At 51.4% G+C, this 20,558-nt stretch overlaps 1 protein-coding gene across 7 annotated transcripts in view; it reads right to left on the reverse strand.

The window, feature by feature from the left end:
* The window catches only part of PIK3CB (phosphatidylinositol-4,5-bisphosphate 3-kinase catalytic subunit beta), a 999,444-nt gene that overhangs the window by 533,063 nt on the left and 445,823 nt on the right, over nt 1-20,558 (reverse strand). The window lies entirely within an intron of this gene.

The raw sequence follows: 20,558 nt of genomic DNA on the forward strand, positions 1-20,558 counted from the left end.
CCACCACCAGTAGGAGTTATTATAAATCGATATGGTTTCATCACTACTTCAGATATTTTGGAACTTACTACCAATAGTGGTCTCTACAAGTGTCACAAGCACTGTCGGACACAACTCTTTGCAGCGTTTCAAGTAGGTGGTAACTTATTCGCAAAAAGGAAGAGGTCCCCAAGGGACCCATTCACCTTTGTGAATGTTCATTAAAACGTTTTTTTAAGAGCAGGCAGTACTCCCACATAGCACTGTCTGCTCCTAAAAAAATGGTATATATATTAAACGAACCCCGTTTTCCTTTAAGGAAACAAGCTGCATTAAAAAAATGCTTGCTTTATTTAAATCCTATCAGAGACATAGGGGTCTGCTGACTCGAGCAGGCCACCATCCCTGCAATTTTTGCAAATCCTAATGGGTTGCAAATTGGGACCTACCTCATGAATATTCATGTGGTAGGTCGATTTGCGACCCACTATGAATCACTAAATGAAACTCTGAATTTCATACATTAGGAACTGAGATTACGTAATTATGATTCACAGAAAGTCGCAATTTGGAAATCACTATTCCTCATATTGATACATCGGCCCCAAATATCTAATTGGTGGCTATAGAAAAGGAGCCATACAGGAGTGCAAAATATAAAATGGAACATAGCACTGAAAGCATATCCTTGAAATGGTTTTACTATGCATCATAAAAACGCCCATAGGCCTGGTTTGTTACCCTAAGCTTTCAAAATGATCGGAAGTCAATTAAAGCATTACGAAGTTGAATCTCTGAAGAAAAAATCATGCAGCAGGCTCAGAACTACATTTTGAATACTTGAGTCAACAAGTCAAATGAAGGGAGCAGCCTGCATGGTGTTGGACCCGGCCTCGTGGCGTGGTTCGCCTCTGTCCCTCCACCCCCTGTGAGCGTAGCCTGCACCCCGAGCCTGGTCGTCCCCCTCCAAGTAAACCTAGATCCCCCGAGAACCTCGACCAGGCCTGCCTTCCCCGCTCCACTCCCGGCGCCCAACCTTGCATGCCCCACAAGGCCCGGACGCCATCTTCCCTTCCCGACATCCCTGTCTCCCTGGGCCTGGCGTGACCCCGGCCCCAGCGAACCCCAGACTCCAAAGGCGCGCCAGTCCCAACTGGGGGGTAAAGCGCTCCCCAGGTGTGATAAGCCAGGCAGTTCAATGGCACCTCCGGCCTCCCCTGAGAGACTGGTATCTGTCACACCCTTGGCCCTCCCCTGTGGGCCAGTTTTGATCGCACCTGCGGCCTCCCGGAGTGCTGGCTCCAGACCTGCTGGGCGTCTGGGAATTCCCGGACCCCTCTTTTCAAAGGATCAAAGACCCCACCGCCGGACCTCGCCAACGACCAGCCCCCAGGGCTTGAGACCTCCGCCTGCGAGGGTCCGGACATCAAAGGGGCCCTGGACTATATCTGGGCTTGAACCTGCAACCCTCGGAGCCCTGCTGACGCTGTCGCGGCTCCTCACGAATTCCTCCAGATCGAGCCCTGCTGACGTCGTCGCGGCTCGAGGAGTACTCTGGTCCGGCTGGACCATTGAGACCACCATCCCGACCGAGCCATCTCGACAGAGGTGAAGCAGTTGGTACGACCATCATCCCGTACCCCCCGGCTCGAGGATTGAGAGCCGTGCGCAGGGTACGCCTCGTACTGACCCAGAGACTTAAGACTGTCCCGCTTCCCCCTTCCCGAATCCTCAAGGACTTTGTGGTCCCTCGACCACTGTGTACATAAGAGTGCTTTCTTCGTTTTACTGCTTATATAAAGAACTTGTTACTAGAATCTCCCGGTGTGGTGTCTGTTCGTAGTGTGGTGAGAGCTCCGTGTGTACGATCCTAGACTCGACGTCCTCCCCGGTGAGGACCTCACGATAAGACTCGGCAAGTTCTGTGGGAGAGGTGGGTCTTGGGGTGACCGGGTGAGCTTAACCTGTCCCTCTGAGATCGCCCCTTCTAACATTGGTGGCAGCGTCGCGATAAGAACCTACATCTAGGGATCGTACAGCACTGACACACTAACCGAACGAAGAGCAACCATGAGCATCACAAACAACGAGACCACCTTCCAGATGGAGCTTCTGAAGGACTATTCACACCGTGAGCTCAAGCAATTCTGCAAAGATCTCCATATCCCGTCAACGGGATTAAACACCAAAGAGGACTTTCAACAAGCTCTAACAGCCTGGGTGGAGACCGGAGCCCAACCTCCAGCACCGACAGAAGCCGATGGAGGGGGAGCACCCCTGATCGAAACCCACGCCCCGGAACAAGAAAGAGCAGAGTCCCCGACGCGGACTCACAGCACAGAGAGAGGTCTGTCTCGAGAAGAGATGACCGACCGAGAACGCAACCGAAGCCACGAGCTAGAACTAGCCCGTTTGAAGATGGAGGTAGAACTCAAGCTGGCCGAGAAAAAGCTAGCCATCGAGCAGCTGCGGCTGCAAGGAGAACTGGAGGAGAAGAAACTCCAGCGAGAACATGACAGAAAGAAGCTCCAGCTGGAGCACGAGCGCAGCATATTGGAAATGGAACTAAAGGCCCGGAATGAAGACAACCGAACAGCAGCGACCCGAGAGTCCGTTCCCCCGGTGGAACCCAAGGTCCACATCCCCAAGGACGTGGTCAAAGAATATTACAAAAACGATGACATCCAGCAATGGTTCAAGGCCTACGAGGTCGCCATGACCTCCCATCGAGTTCCGCAGAAAGATTGGGGAGCCGGGCCGTGGGGTCGATTCCTGAACTAGGGGAGGGACACCCTACTCGACCTACCGTCTGCCGAACAGACCTCCTACAGCCACATGAAAGAGGCCCTCCTCACAAGGTACGGGCTCACCCCAGAAATGTACCGCCAACGCTTCCGAGAATGCAAGAAGATCCCCGGCACCACATGGGTAGAATATGTCAATTTCTACAGCCGGGCCCTGGAAGGGTGGATCAAGGGCAGCAAAGTATCCACCTTCGAGGGGCTCATCGACCTCATTGCGTATGAACACTTGTCCCTGAATTGCTTTGTGGAACTCCGACAGCACCTCCTGGACAGCAAGTTGGCTGACCCCCGGAAACTGGCCGTCGAGGCCGATCGCTGGGTGAGCACCAGAGTCCCCCGGGGGCCCGGGGGAGATCCTGGCCGAAATGAACAGGGATCGTCCCGCCAGAGGGGAGGGGGGAATCAGAATAGATAGAGGGGATCCCAGGTAGGGTCCCAGCGCAGTCCCCCCCAGAAACCAGCCCGGCACCCGCCTCCCCCAGCGCGCGCAGGGTTTCCACCAGCCAAACAAGGGCCCCGAGTCAGCCAAGCCTGCTACCATAGCCAGCAACCCGGACACTATGCCAATGACCCCCGCTGCCCTTTGTTCAAGAAGCCTGCCGCTGCAGGGCCCCCAGTGCGCCACATCACCTCAGTAGCCCTAGAAGAGGAAGGGGAGGAAGAGTTCGAGGGAGCGGACCCCGCAGCAATGATGTTAGTCTCCCTGGGTGATAGGGAGATGGTCCCAGGAGCTCCCCTACCCAATAACAGAGAAATACCGACAACAGGTGACTGTCAATGGCCATCACATAGGGGCGCTCAGAGACACTGGGGCCAGTATCACTGCCGTCAAATGGCACCTCGTCACCGAAGCCCAGATTGTTCCCCACATCTCCTGCAGGGTGATCGCAGCCGATAACTCCGTCCGCACCTGCCGGATAGCTCAAGTCCCGTTCGAATGGGGGGGCGTCTCCGGAGAGTTACGAGTGGCGGTCCGCTCAGACATGCCCGTGGACTGCCTGCTCGGCAACGATCTGGAGAGCTCCCCATGGCAGCGGGTTGAGAAAAGAACCCACTTGGAGATGGTGGGCCTGCCCGAGTGGGCCTGTGTGAGTGGGCCTGTGTGAGTACCCGGTGGATGACCGCCCGAAGGGCCACCCCCGAAGGGGCGACCGTAGGAGGCGGCACCGGCGACCCCCGAGGACCCCGAGGTCCCCGAACCCTCTGAGACACCTGAGCTGTTCCCCGGGGAGAGCTTCCCCCCCGACACAGGTCCCCTCGGCCCTGGCGTCGAACCGACCCCGAGCCTGGACGACCTTCCTGAGCTGGCCCAGTGGCGCCAGGAAGGAGGACCATCCAGGGAAGAGTTCAGCCTAGAACAGACCTCCTGTCCGTCCTTGGTTGGGCCGCGGCAGCAGGCCGCCGCCCAGGCCGCCGGTGACCAGTCCGGCTCCCACTTTGTCTACTGGGAAAACGGCCTCTTGTATAGCGAACAAAAGTCCGCCGAGCTAGGGTCAGGCCGAGTGCTGGTGGTACCCCTACGCTTCCGCGGCTTTCTCCTGAACCTGGCCCACGACGTGCCCCTGGCGGGACACTTGGGTCAAGACAAAACATATCACCGCCTAGTCACCCACTTTTACTGGCCGGGCATGCGCTCCGATGTGGAGGCCCACTGTAAGTCCTGCCCCACGTGTCAGTCCAGCGGAAAGAGCGGGGGGAGGCGCAAGGCTCCCCTCCAACCCTTCCCCGTGGTCAGTACCCCCTTTGAAAGGGTGGGAATCGACATCGTGGGCCCCCTCGACCCCCGGACCTCCTTGGGACACCGCTTTATCCTGGTCCTGGTGGACCATGCCACCAGATACCCCGAAGCCATTCCCCTCCGAACGGTGACCGCTCCTGTAGTGGGGCGTGCCCTTATGGCCATCTTCTCCCGGGTGGGATTCCCCCGAGAGGTCGTCAGCGACCGAGGGACCATCTTCATCTCGAAATACATGAAGTCCCTTTGGCAACAATGTGGGGTGACGTACAAATTTACCACCCCATATCACCCCCAAGGTAACGGCCTGGTTGAGCGATTCAACCGGACCCTCAAGGGAATGATCATGGGTCTCGAAGAGCCCCTGAGGCGTAAGTGGGACGTTCTCCTTCCCTGTCTCCTCTTCGCATACCGCGAAGTCCCCCAGAAGTCACTGGGGTTCAGCCCCTTCGAGCTGCTCTACGGGCACCCCATCAGGGGACCCCTCACCCTGGTCAAGGAAGGGTGGGAGACGGCAGCCCCAGAGCCCCCTCCCAATGTGTTCCGATACATTCTGGCCCTCCGGAACCAGACTAGGAAGTTCCGAGAACTGGCCGAGGCCAACCTCGAGGCCAGTCAAGAGGAAATGAAACGGTGGTATGACCAGAATGCCACTCTGGTCGAGTTTCAGCCCGGACAACAGGTCTGGGTGATGGCCCCCGTGGAGCCCTGTGCCCTGCAAGACAAGTGGACAGGGCCCTTCAAGGTGGTAGAACGTAAGAGCCAGGTGACCTACCTCATCAATGTAGAGTCCCCCTGGAACCCCTTGCGGGTCCTTCACGTGATCCGCCTCAAGCCCCACTTCGCCCGGTCCGAGTTGAGCTTACTCCTCGCCACGGACGATGGGGAAGAAGAAGAAACGGAGCCCCTCCCCGATCTCCTGTCCACGAAAGAAAAAGATGGCTCCGTAGAGGGGGTGAGTCTCTCCTCCTCCCTCTCTCCCGAGCAGCGCGGGGACTGTCGCCAGTTGTTGGGACAGTTCTCCGACCTCTTCTCCCTCACCCCTGGCGTCACCAGCTGGTGCGTCCACGACGTGGACACCGGGGACAGTCCACCGGTACGGCACAGAGCCTACCGCGTCCCTGACAGAGTCCGGGCCTGCATCAAGGCCGAGGTATCGAAGATGTTAGCTCTCGGGGTGGTCGAAGCCTCTGACAGCCCATGGGCTAGCCCTGTGGTCCTGGTTCCGAAGGCAGCCGCCCCCAGTGCCGTTCCCGAGCTGAGGTTCTGCGTTGACTACCGAGGGCTCAACGCAGTCACCAGAACCGATGCTCATCCCATCCCCCGAGCAGACGAGCTTATTGATCGCCTCGGGCTGCTCGGTTCCTTAGCACGTTCGACCTGACCAGTGGATACTGGCAGATCGCCCTCACCGAGGGGGCTAAGGAAAGATCTGCTTTTTCCACCCCGGATGGTCACTACCATTTCCGGGTGATGCCCTTCGGGATGAAAAACGCCCCCGCCACCTTCCAGAGGCTGGTGAACCAGGTACTGGCGGGGTTGGAGGGGTTCAGCGCTGCGTATCTGGACGATATCGCAGTGTACAGCTCCCACTGGCCCGAGCACCTCCAGCACCTCTGGGCGGTGCTGACGGCCCTGAGAAGGGCCGGGCTCACCATTAAGGCAAGCAAGTGCCAGATCGGACAAGGGTCCGTAGTCTACCTCGGGCACCAGGTCGGAAGCGGCCTCGTAGCCCCCCTCCAGCCCAAGATCGATGCCATCGTGGCCTGGGAGGCCCCCACGACCCAGACGGAAGTGCGGGCGTTTCTAGGGCTCACGGGGTACTACCGCCGGTTCATCAAGGGGTACGGCAGCCTCGTAGCCCCCCTCACGGAGTTAACCTCCAAAAACCAGCCGAAGAAAGTCAGCTGGACCTCCGCCTGCCAAGAGGCGTTCGAAACGTTGAAAGACGCCATGTGCACTGCCCCCATCCTGCAGGCCCCCGACTACTCCCGAGAAGTTTGTAGTCCAGACGGACGCATCCGAGCATGGCATCGGAGCAGTCCTGTCCCAGGTGAACGAGAACGGCCTAGACCAACCAGTGGCATTCATTAGCCGGAGGCTACTCCCTCGAGAACAAAGGTGGAGCACCATCGAGCGGGAGGCCTTCGCGGTGGTTTGGGCCCTGAAGAAGCTGAGGCCCTACCTGTTCGGTACTCACTTCCGGGTCCAGACCAACCACCGACCTCTCCGGTGGCTAATGCAGATGAGAGGGGAGATTCCCAAATTGCTGCGCTGGTCCATCTCCCTCCAGGGGATGGACTTCACTGTTGAGCACCGGCCTGGCTCTGACCACGCCAACGCAGACGGCCTGTCCCGATTCTTCCGCCTCAGCGAAGAGAACCCCCAAGAGGATGGGTAGTTCTCCCCGCCTTCAGCTGGGGGGGGACGTGTGTTGGACCCGGCCTCGTGGCGTGGTACGCCTCTGTCCCTCCACCCCGTGAGCGTAGCCTGCACCCCGAGCCTGGTCGTCCCCCTCCAAGTAAACCTAGATCCCCCGAGAACCTCGACCAGGCCTGCCTTCCCCGCTCCACTCCCGGCTCCGAGCGCCCAACCTTGCATGCCCCACAAGGCCCGGACGCCATCTTCCCTTCCCGACATCCCTGTCTCCCTGGGCCTGGCGTGACCCCGGCCCCAGCGAACCCCAGACTCCAAAGGCGCGCCAGTCCCAACTGGGGGGTAAAGCGCTCCCCGGGTGTGATAAGCCAGGCAGTTCAATGGCACCTCCGGCCTCCCCTGAGAGACTGGTATCTGTCACACCCTTGGCCCTCCCCTGTGGGCCAGTTTCGATCGCACCTGCGGCCTCCCGGAGTGCTGGCTCCAGACCTGCTGGGCGTCTGGGAATTCCCGGACCCCTCTTTTCAAAGGATCAAAGACCCCACCGCCGGACCTCGCCAACGACCAGCCCCCAGGGCTTGAGACCTCCGCCTGCGAGGGTCCGGACATCAAAGGGGCCCTGGACTATATCTAGGCTCGCCCGACAACTAGCGGGCAGTTGTATCTTGGACCTGAAGCCTGCTGATCTGATCGCGGCTGACCCTAAGAAGACTCATCCCGAACCCCAGAGCCCTGCTGACGCTGTCGCGGCTCGAGCTGAACGGTAACCATCGGAGCCCTGCTGACGCTGTCGCGGCTCAAAGCTGAATCGTAACCATCGGAGCCCTGCTGACGCAGTCGTGGCTCGAGCTGAACTGTAACCATCGGAGCCCTGCTGACGCTGTCGCGGCTCAAGCTGAACTGTAACCCTCGGAGCCCTGCTGACGCTGTCGCGGCTCGAGCTTGAACCTGCAACCATCTGAGCCCTGCTGACGCTGTCGCGGCTCCTCACGAATTCCTCCAGATCGAGCCCTGCTGACGTTGTCGCAGCTCGAGGAGTACTCTGGTCCGGCTGGACCATTGAGACCACCATCCCGACCGAGCCGTCTCGACAGAGGTGAAGCAGTCTGTACCACCATCATCCCGTACCCCCCCGCTCGAGGATTGAGAGCCGTGCGCAGGGTACGCCTCGTACTGACCCAGAGACTTAAGACTGTCCCGCTTCCCCCTTCCCGAATCCTCAAAGACTTTGTGGTCCCTCGACCACTGTGTACATAAGAGTGCTTTCTTCGTTTTACTGCTTATATAAAGAACTTGTTACTAGAATCTCCCGGTGTGGTGTCTGTTCGTAGTGTGGTGAGAGCTCCGTGTGTACGATCCTAGACTCGACGTCCTCCCCGGTGAGGACCTCACGATAAGACTCGGCAAGTTCTGTGGGAGAGGTGGGTCTTGGGGTGACCGGGTGAGCTTAACCTGGTGGCAACACCAATTTCACCAATATGAGTAATTCACCATTTTTGATATCATTCACAGTCAAGATGGCATCAAAATATTTTCTTGCTAACTAAAATTCTCTACATTTATATTAAATCGCAAAAGGGTAGAATTCACAAACTAAAAAGTGACTGACTGATGCCTATAATCAGAACTGGGACAGTTTAGGCACCGTACTCCCACCTCTGGACCAGAATTAACCCAGAAAACTACCATCCACTCCTCACAAATCGCATCTGTATTGATCATACTAGAGCACAGAACCCAGACTCAATGTTAACTTTTATAAAACGCACATGTACTTCTCATCAGGCTATTAAGTAATTAAACATGTCCACTGACCATTCTTCCACGCCCCCCTCTGGTACATTCTAATCCCTTTCAGGTAATCACATACTCTAATAAAACCCCTCCCAACCAAGTCTACAGTACACAAATGAACTGTCAGTATTCTAAACAGTGAAAAGCACAACACAAGCAATAACAAGGTAAATAGGTACGGCTTGTATTGTCAGTTATAAGGACATCTGTCTGAGAGAGGGAGAAAGAGCACATTTATGTGTTTGTATGTGTCGTGTATCTCTGCTTGTGTTTATATCTATGTGACTTTTGGCTCCAAAAGTAGACAAGGATCCTATATCTTAAAACCCTAGGATCCTATATCTATATGCTTAAATCTGACTGACTGCCAGCACTTCATCCAAGAAGTGTTGACAGTCATCTTGAGACTTTTCTTCAGGCAAGTCCCCCCAAAAAAGCTAAAAAAAGGAATACCCTGACCCTCTATCCCCGGGATCCCTCCAGGTACCCTGCCAGAGTAAAATATTTTCATTTTTTTTATTTTTACTCCAAAATCGCAAGGCAAAAAAACAAGTACAGGCTCCAGCACTTGTTTACTGTATAGCCACCAGGTGGGCCAGGTCCCAGGGGCATTTAAAAAAAATGAAAAGCCGGGGGTTCACACAGCCCCCCGCAGCTCTTTAGCCCAGGGGACCACCACCACCTCCATGAGGCTTTAGTGAAATATCTGAGGAGGGCTGCGCTGACCCTCCTCCATTGCTACGCAAACAAATGATGGATGGAATGCTTAATAAATAATACATTCACCCCCAGTCAAGAGATCTTGGTTAAATCCATTGTTCTTTTGCTCACCATGTCACCCCAGTTTAGATCCAGCCATATGCAAATCAGTCTTGACCCTGTGCCTCATGGGAACAGTCCAGACCGAACTGCCAAGCCAGGAACTCCCTGGACCAGAAACAAGCATCCTAGGATGACGGTTTCTGGCTATTACCCTTCATCAGCCAGGCTAGCTTGAACCCAGTGGCACAGTGAGCAAGGGACCCACTTTGGGCATACCCGGGGCTTTATTTATTAAATGGGAGAGACCACGCGGACACCCTCCTGGGGCTGTTTGAAGCCCCGTGGACCTGGCAAAGTAAAGGAAGGGCTAGAGCCAATAATGACTCTGGGGACCGCCACACCCCAGGGTGCCCACCCCCAGGAGATAGTTTGCTCTCCCTTGGCGAGAGCTTCCACCAAGCGAGAACAAACACCAACTCCACTCCCAGCAAGCGGGAGCTGTCAAACTGCTCCCGATTGCTGGTAGTGGAGTTTTTATCTGTTGCCCAGCCTGTTGTCATTAGGGCGGGGAAACAGAAGAAACAAATAATTCTGCACACAGGGATCTACATATTTAGCAGCTCCCTGCATGCAGGAGCAATACAGACTCCCGCAGAAGGAGGGGAGCCAGCAGGGACAGCGAAGCCCCCCACAGTACCACTCATAGCACACTGGGTGCCCTGGGTAGGCTCCAGGGCACCCAGTGAGCGGTGGCCAAGCCCCAGATTGTGGGGTCCCAGGGATGACAGATTTATTTCTCGTCATCTCTTGTGAGAGCAGAGTCCACGATTCTTTCTTTTAAATGACCTTGAGTACGCAAATGCCGAAAATCACTTGCAAGCTCTTACCGTTTAGACCCGCCCCATTTTCCTTACTAGTATGCAAAGGTCTTTTCGCACTTTGATGTACAGCTTAACAAAAAGGCCTTGAGCGAGTTTCCCACCGATAGTAGTGACGAGTTATTGATTTTGAGGAATAAGAGGACAACTCCACCAAACAAAGAAGTACATACATCATTTAATTAAGGAGCAGCACCCCTGTTTGGTGGAGATTAACATCTTTGTAGTCTTGACGTCTTCTCTTGATGAAGATTCATGCCATCAGAGATTTGTGGAAGACGACGCTCAAGGAACAAACATATTGCAGAAATTACGTGCACACCTCGCATTCCTTTACACGGCTGTAGCGTAGAATACGCACAAGACATTTATCCGAGGTAGTACTTACTAATTAACCAAATGAAAGTACTCCAGTTAGGTAGACGTTTTCGTCAAAACTGGGGACTCTTCTTGGAAAAAATGAGGTTTCATTCTGGCCCTGGTGCCGATTTCACACAAAAAAACTCCACAGGAAGCACTTACAAATATGAACACAGCAGGTGTTCCATTTGAAGCTCCACTTCAGTAAAGCACAAATGATCCTAACTGCTTGGGAAGGTAAAGCAAATGTGCTTCCTCTTGTATTCCACGTTGAAAAAAGATATGAAATCCTTAATGGAGGTGAATTCATTGTTCATACACTCTGTGCATAATATGATGTATAGAGACTGATAGAAGTGGTTTATTTTTTGTCATCTCCAGGTGAGAGAGAGGAGTGTGGTTCTCCTTTTTAAATACCTTAAGTATGCAAATGCCCAAAATGCATAGCACCACTTACAGACCCACACATGCAATCTCAGACTCACTCACAGACTGACACTCACACCCACCCATACAGGCACTTACAGATCCACACAGGCACTCACAGACCTAACTGACACACTCCTTTTTTGTGCCCGTACCTGGAACGCCGGTGAACCGCCACGACTCTGCCCCCTGTAGCGGGTAGAACTTGCCAACAAACCCGGTCAACAACTCCTCTGCTGTAGTCCCCCGCCGCCGCTCCTGTCACCAGCGGCCGCAGAGCGGGGGACTACAAATCCCTTGGGGCTTTGCGGCAGGAGCCGCCACCGCCATCTCCCGCCCCCAGGAGGCGCGACAAAGGCCCGCGCTGCCCGTGTCGCGGGACGCCGGGCGAAGCCCGGGCAAATGGCGGGCCGTTGTGTGGCCGTTCGGGGGCCGAAGGAGGCAGGGCAGGGCCACCCCCCTTGGCCCTTGACTGCACCAAAGGCCACCGCGGGACTACTCTGCACTATATATTAAGAACTTTATATTGCTGAACATTGGGACTTACTGCTTAATCGCATTGTATTAGCTACCAAAATGCCCGCTTCTAAAGCTAAAAAACAGCCCAAGCCCACCTCACATTCCTTAACAGCAATCGATCGTATGCTCCAAAAGGCTATTGGAGCAGTGGCGATTGCCATTGAACATACTGAGAGATGCCTCTCGTTACCTGTGGGGTTACTGCCCCCTCTCCTTATGACCAACATATCTGGGACAACCAATAACACTCAGGATTCGTACCTACTACCGTCGTTTATATCCCTCCCAGGTATGCCTTCTGCAACAAATGTACATCATAGTCAACCCCATATGGACGTTACTACCACAGAACCATCTTTCCTGCCTATTACCGCAGCTCCTCCTCCCCTGGTCAATGATAACGGTGCCTCCCTGGGGGTAGTCAATGAGGATAGGTCTTTTTTAGAACAGGCGGACGGACGAGATAACGAAGGTGATATTAGTATCCCCCTTCAATTGCGGGATCAGGATATCTTACTTGAATCCACAAAAGATTCACTGCAAAGGGAAACACCATTAGAGATCTCCTCGGAGGAGACCTCCTTGGTGGATCCTCAAATACCACCCACAACTCAAAAAAGTCAGGGTACACATAGAAAGAGGAAACATGGGGGGATATTCTTCAAGGTAGAAGTGCTAAGTCTAGGAAAAGAATGTATACTATAGTAGGGAATGACAAAAGCTTAGGGAAAGATCGCACATCAAATGCGACAAATAGGCTGAAAAATGAAATACCACCATTCCCCTTAATTAAAGAATTGGTTGGGAATTTTGAGCAGCTGATTAAATCACTAATACTACCCATGGTACACAGGTTAAAAATTATTACAGATATGCTGGGAGACTTGGAAACTACAACACAAACTAATGTTGAACTGACCAGGGAGCTCGTAAAACAGGACAACAAAAAACAGTATGTAAGAAAGTAACCATACCATCGCCCACCCATGAAAAAAATCATAAGATCGATACTAAAATAACCAAAGGACCAACAAACCCTAATAGTACTTCCAAAAATAAAAATACTCCGCAACAATCACAGCTCAAGGTGGTCACCAATAATCTGCCATCTTCATCTCAAACCCAATCGGGCTAAAAAAATACCGGGGATAAAAGCACGAGGGCATCTCCTGCCAATAATGTACCCAATAGCAGAAATAATAATAGGACAGAGGGTATTCTGCTTAAAAATAAGGAAATTCCCATACCCAGAAACAGCAATTTAAATTCCCAAACAGGGGCAGAAAACAGAATTCGCCCAAACGTCCCAATTACTCTTCCCCCTGAATCAGCTCCCTACGTTGCTGTGCTGACAGGGGTTTCTGAACTGCTGGCAGGCCAATACGAGGACTTCAGGAGCCTTAGAAATAAGGCCATCTATTGGTTAAAAACAAATACACCCCTCCCACCAAACATTAATGGAGAGATACTACACGTGAGAAGGACAAAATGGCTGAGCTTGAGACCGAAGGACATAAGCGGAGACGTAATAATAATTAATTTCAAAGATCACAGGGTTATGAACTGCCTAAATTACTGGTACCAGGAAAATGGAAATCTGGGCATACAGCTCCGGCAATTAAATTATTTTTATCCCAGGTCGTTGATACTACCCCAACATCAAGTTAAACTTCAATACCGGGGACAGCAAGAGGCTTGTTACTACCCATTTCCTGTAGCAAATAGATACCATGCTCTTTCAGGACTAGATGGTTTAGACTGACGCACCCAGGGTGACCCCCTGAGGCAAATTCTCTGCTTCAAACACACTTGACAGGTGAACAATCAATAGTTGCTACCCAATTTACTAGTAAAATGAGGGATACTAATGACGATTCTCCTCAAAGAATTAGCACTGACTTTATGTCAGTCCCGTTAAGTGACCTATCATCTCCATCCATCAGTGAAAATCCTGGTACCATAATCACCTGGAATGTAGCGGGTCTTGCTGCAAAAATTAATGATACTAGTTGGCAATCGATAACAATGACCCACTCTAATATAGCCCTCCAGGAACCATGGGTGTTGGAAACCGGCTATTTCGGGTAGGCTAAGGCTGATGCCAAAGCCAGGCAGAAACCACCATTCCAGTCAGGGCAAGGAAGTCACACGCCAAGATAACCCCTGCTCACCCTTTAGGTAGCATGGCGCGAGCAGTCTAGGCTAAACTCGGAGGCGATGTGTAAAGCATTTGCGTCAGCGCACGACAGCAACAACATTCTAGGCACACCACAAAAGAGACTCCACACAGGGTTATATTAAAATAACTTTTGTATTGTCAAAACATATCAGATAGAAATCACACATGTACATTGTGCCAACTGGCACGGCAATATTCACAAGGGATTATTTACAAGACTGGGCCACATGGGCCACTGTCTGAAGCAACACTTTGCAGATATAGAAATACTTGTGAGAAATTAGAATAAAAGTATATAAACTTCACTGTAACACAAAGTAACAGTTATAGATCCCATCCAGTAACTACGGGGAACAGGTAAGTACCACCTACGCAACCCTAAACCCCTTAGGAGACTGTCGCGCAGGGGACCAGGACCTCACTAGGACCACCTGTACTAAAAAGAACAACCACCTAAGTATCACACAGCATTTAGGGGTCTAAGAAAGAACACATTACCCATGATGTATGAAACACATTCAGAGGAGTAGTAAAGGAAAACCACCTAAGTAGCACACAGCATTTTAGGGGTCTAAGGAAGAACATATTACCCATGATGCATAAATATACATTCAGAGGAGTAGTAAAGAAAAACACAATGTATAAACCTACACATTCAGCGGTGTTAAGAATAAAGCACATGATGCAATAAAATTACATTCAGAGGTACCAGAATAATACAGTAGCGCAATAGTCACATGATGTCTAAAAACATTCAGAGGTGCAGGAATAAGACATGATGCAAGAAATCACATTCAGAGGTGCAAGAACCATACAATTGCGCAAAACCTACATAAGCCACCACCTGTGGCAGTCCCTAGGCCAACTGGCCTTGTTGGGGCTAGAACGCCCTGAGTCTCAATGTCAGGGGCCTAAACGATGCAGGGGCCCACTACTTGCTGGGCCCCTGGGAACACTCACAAGGGCCTAAACGTTGCAGCTGGCACTAAGTGCTGCGCAGCTGTGACTGGCCTGGCACCACTGTGCCCTCGCTGTCCCACTCAGGGACTCTCTCTCCAACTTGCGCCTAAACGGTGCAGCTGCCCACTAATTGCTGGACAGCTGGAGAATCATCAAAACTGCGCCAGGGCCCTCACTGGCCCTCAGGCGCAAACTGCGCCAAACTGTAGGAGCCACACAGGCTCTGGGCAACACTACACAGACGTTGGAGCCACACAGGCTCTGGGCATCACATGCCCCCCCTGCGGGGGCCACACAGGCTCTGCAGGCAATGCCCCCATGTTGGAGCCACACAGGCTCTGCGTCGCGTTGGGGCGACCCGCTGCCAACCGGGGCCGCCCTTGAAGCCCTCGGGGCTTCCTCCTGACGATGCACGCGCTCGCACTACTGGGGGCGGGGAGTCCCTCTCGGGGGACTCAGCACACAATGCCCCACGATGCGACCGCTGGGCTGGCCACCCTATGCCCCGCAGCCTATCTGGGGCTTCATCCTACGTTGGGGCGACCCGCTGCTAACCGGGGCCGCCCTTCCCGCACCATCGTCTCTCCGTGGGAGCGGTCCACTGCCATTCGGGACCGCTCTGGACCTGGTGTCCCCCCACCGGCACCGCCAGCAGCCTCACGGAGCCCCCAGCCCTCTCACTCACCGGGCTGTCTTCGGCGGGGCTCCTCTGCTGGGCTCTCCTTCGCCGGCGCTGCTCTCCCGGCTCCTCTCCTCGGCCGGACTTCCTGTCTCTGCAGGGCTCCCTCGGCACACGGGAGCCCTGCCAACCGGCCGCCTCCTCTCCCTGGGGCTCCCTCAGCCGAGAGGAGCCCCGTCCACCGCCGCCATCTCCCGCGCCTTCTTCCTCTTCTTCCCGCTCTCCCGCGCTTGGGCAATAAAGCGCTCTCCCGCGCTTGGGCAATAAAGCGCTCCAAACGCTAGAAAAATAGGCAAAGCGCTCCTAAGCGCTAGAACCCAGGCAGAGCGCTCCCAGGCGCTCAGGGGGAGGCTCAGCGCCTCCAGGCACTAGGAATACAGTTCCAGCGCTCTTCCCACGAGAATGCAGCTCCTCCATGCTGCCAAGGGTCCCAGAGCTTCCCAGGGGTAAAGCCAAGTCCCCCCTCAGCCCAGGCAAGGCAGAGGGGTCCCCCAGGAGTCCAGGCAACCAGGGGCTGGGCAGCGCCCACCCCTGCTAGATTCAAGTCCAGAAACCAAGAACAAGACAAGAACCTTTTGGAAGGGGCAGAGCCCCTTCTTATACACAGAAAAGGCTTTGAAGTCATTGTGTGAGCGAGCCCTAAGCTCTGGGTGTATCTGGTTTCCCTCTCCTGTCAGCCTCAGGTCAGAGGTGACAGGGGGCCATCAGGAGGGAGAGCCATCAAGGGTGGGCCCACAGGCACAGCCTGGCTCCACCAGACGCTCTTTCCACTCCTCCCTAACAGCAGATGGGGGCCTTTCATCTACGGCTGACTCAGACCCCCTCCTCCAGACAGTCCATCTACCAGCAGTCCCCGGCATGCCTGGGCCAGGCCCATCAGCCAATCACGTGCTAGCAGACTCACTACACAATTATGCCAACTTCTAAAAGTGGCGCTTCTGGACTAGATACAGCCATGCCGCATACACCATTCTGCAGCATTCATTCTCACGAGTTCATACATATCAAACTCGCCCCTGCACTCCCCACGCATCAGGAATCTACCATGGGCATACATATTTCCCATTCATTCCTAGGGGAGGGCAGGGCGCTCACCATCCATACACAGAAGGCACACGCACTTTACACTGTACCACAGTGAAAAAGTGCGCAGAGGCCTAAAATCACCAACCCAGGTTCCAAAAACAGGCTAGGAAAAAGCAAAAAGTCACGGGGTGAACCTGCCCAAAGGACCGGGTCCAACAATGGGCAACTGAAGAATCCCATTTACTGGGATATAAAACTATTTTTACCCCAGCTGTACCTAGTAGAAGAGGAAGACACAAGGGAGGTTTGTCCCTGTATTTATCAATCACCACTGGCCCAACCGTCCTTAAAAGCTTCACAGATAGTAGTTATTATCAAATCTTAATTACAACCTGGGGCTCTCAAAAAAAACTTGGTTATAGTAAACTTCTACAACAATATCCCCATAACACAAGTAGAGAATGTTATAAAAAAAATTCTCAGCTATCCTTAGAAACATCGAAGAAAGCTTATCAGGAGACATGGCCCTCATATGGGTAGGAGATTTTAACTGCTTCCTATGTCCAAGGAGCCTACAGGGTGTGTGTGGTCTGGAGGATGAAAATCAAGGGGTGCTGAACCATTTTTCTCACACTAAATTAGGGGACCTGTTGAATAATATACTGGGAGATTACTCCCTAGCCTTCATTAACGAGATTTGTATTCCTTCGAAAATATTTAGGCCCACTTTTAATGGTAGAGGGGCAAAATCAATTATTGATTTTACACTCCTTTCTTCCCGTTATGCTGCCCTGGTTACTAACTGGGAGACCGTCCTCACTGGTGTGAGTGACCATTACCCTATTTCGGTAGCTTCCAACTTTGATCTGGATAAGCCACCTCAAAATAACTCCTCAAAGTACGATTTGAATCCCATTCTTGGGCAACAAAATGGGTTTTGTATTAAATGGGAGAAGGTAATCCCAGAAAATGTTATAAAAAGTTTGATTACTAGCTCCCAACAGGAAATTAATACTGGTCTGTCATCAGAAGAAGATCCAACTTCTGTGCTTGAATCTTTTAATAAAATCTGTTCATGCATTAAACAGCTCCTGGTGAGAACCCCTCGTAATGCAGTTAAGGGCTCCCCTGGGTGTTTTGATGCAAATTGCACTAGGGCACTTTCTGCACTCAAAAAAGCCCTGCATTCTATTCCATCAACTAGACTACAGATTCAATCTGCAAGGCGCAGGTATCGTACTGCCTTGGCTAACAAAGAAAGAGCTGAAATCCCAAGCTTGGTCTGCTCTCCATGCAGCGTCTGAGTTAAAGGATAATGTTTCCTTCTGGAAGGCTGTAAATGCACTGTTCTATCAAGATCACCAGGGCCCTCGGATAGACAATGGCATATCGGCACAGGAATGGGTGAATCACTCCCAGGCCCTTTATAGCATTCCAGCCCCCCTAGAAGACTCCTCTCACTCGAGAACTGTATCAGAAAACATATGTACTCCCTTTCCATTAGATATACAGTTTGAGATTGAGGAGGTCTATAAAGCATTAAGGAAAAGTCCTGCGGCTAAAGCCCCCTGGACCAGACTGTGTTCCCACTGATGTTTTTAAAAATCTCCCGGATCTCTGGGCGCCAATACTTACTACAGTATTAAATTGTTCAAATAAAATTGGCTTTATAAGGACCTGGCAGGAGGCAGTCCTGGTTCCTGTATATAAAAAGGAGGACTGGAATGATCCTGTCTGCTATCGGCCCATCTCGCTTTTAGATGGCCTTATGAAGATAGCGGGCAGGATCATTCTTGCCCGTATACAGGATTGGTTAGAGGAGCATGATGTTTTATCCACCCTACAATACGGGTTCAGGAGAGGGACAGGGACAATAGAGCAAGGCTTAAATCTCTCTTTAATAACTTCTAAATATATACATGCCAAAAAAAAACAATTTATATGTAACTTTCGTAGACCTTAGTTCTGCGTTTGATTGCGTAAGGCATGATACCCTGTGGCAAACTTTAATGGACATTGGGCTGGATAATAGGATACTTACCTTTATTAGAGAACTTTACTCCGGGGCTGGTGCACGTGCAAGGTATGGCAGAAGAGGGGAATGCTCAGACTGTTTTCCTATTCACAGAGGAGTAAGGCAGGGGTGCATTCTCGCTCCCCTGCTTTTTAACATATATTAACGATGTGGGTTCCTTTCTCACAGAACAATATTATGATTACCCAGTAGTAAAAGGAAAACCCATCCCGATTCTCCTCTATGCCGAGGATGCGGCCATTCTCTCACAGACAATGATGGGACTTCAAAAGGCAGTACAGACTTTTTTACATTATATGAGGGGTAGGGGGCTACATATAAATGTTTCTAAGACATTTACCATGTCATGTGGACCGAATAAATGTAGAGCACCTTGTCAGATTACCTTGGATGATAGGCGTGTGGAGCTAGTGGATATATTTTGCTACCTGGGAGTGCACTTTGATAGACAAGGTACATGGAAGCCCGCTGTAAATGCGAGGGCTTTAGCTTTTAACAGAGCAAGGGGTGCACTCTCAAATTTTGCCAAAAAGCTAGGGTCTAGGCCAGCAAGGGAGCTTCTGCAAATATTCAAAGCCAAATGTGTCTCAACTGGAACTTACAGGGCGGGTTTATGGGGATCACAGCCCGTGGAGGCCATTCAACGTATCGAGAATAGGTTCCTACGATACTTGCTGGCCGTCCCAATGAGCACATCTACATACGTGCTACATGCTGAAGTTGCCCTACACTACATCTCGGACATTATAAAACTGGCGCCGATTCTACTCTGGCACAATGTATGGACTAACCCTGCCACAGAATGTAATAGATTATAGAGGACTGCTTGGCCTGTGATGGGGCTAAAAATATTAAATGGTTCACCTACATCAACAATTTTGCATTTGAAATAGGCCATCCTGAATACTTTTCAAATCCAACTACTATGGAGCTTGTTTCAAGATCTGTGTTAAAAAAATCTCTATTAGAACATCTGGAAATGAAAAGATGGAATGAAGAAAGGACCAAGATAACCGTCATCAGACATGATGACGTCACATTGCACATGGACATTCAGTTGTATCTCGTATTAGACCAACCTTTTTATTACCGTAGGCTTTTAACATGTTTCCGCTTGGAAACTTTTTATAGATTAGTAACCCTGCCTCGATGTAATGATTGGTCGAGAGAAAAAAGAATTTGTCCCTGTGACGAGGTGTCATTTCAATCAAACATTCACTGCACCCTTTTTTGCACCCTCTATAGTCATCCGAGGCGGCAAATTCTAAGACCTCTTCTTTTATCTTGGGGTCTAAGAAAATCAAGAGAAGCATATAATAAGCTAAGGACATTGGATGATCACTATACTATACGTACTGTAACCCTGTACCTGAGAGCAATACTTAGACTGAGAAAGTCCATTATAACTGATTAGCCCTACTTTGTACCAATGTATTAGTTTTAACCTCCTAAATAGCTTGAATGTACTCTCTGTATTCTTAAATGTTTTTAATAATTCTCAATCGTACAGTATAATTAGTGTTTTAACTAGGAGTGTAAATATGATTTTTAAATTGTGATTTTATTGTGTACGCTTTTATGAATTGTTTACACACTTCGAATAAAGCTTTTGAAATTTAAATTTGACACACACACACTCAAAGGTTACAGTTAAGATTAAAAAGTTTTAAAAAACTTAAATTCACTGAAATACAAAGTTTACAAGGATGTTCTAGTTGGACTCAGATTTCACTAATACAAAACCATTAAAATGCATCAGTTATAGTTACCCGACTTAACTATAACTTACACCCATACAATGTACTGCTTTATGACCTCACATAGTACATCACTCATTACCTGGTCAGTGACATCACTGATGACATCTCAAATGACATCACTGATGACATCATCCACAGAACTACTCAAACCCCCATGACTCATACGTTCACTCACACATCCACTCACATACCAATTCACAAACCCATTCAATGACTCACATCCACACATACAGCCACTAACACAGGCAAATCACCCACCCATACAGCCAGTTACACACTGCGGTGC

This window comes from Lissotriton helveticus, chromosome 11, assembly GCF_964261635.1.
Source record: "Lissotriton helveticus chromosome 11, aLisHel1.1, whole genome shotgun sequence".
NCBI lineage: Eukaryota > Metazoa > Chordata > Amphibia > Caudata > Salamandridae > Lissotriton > Lissotriton helveticus.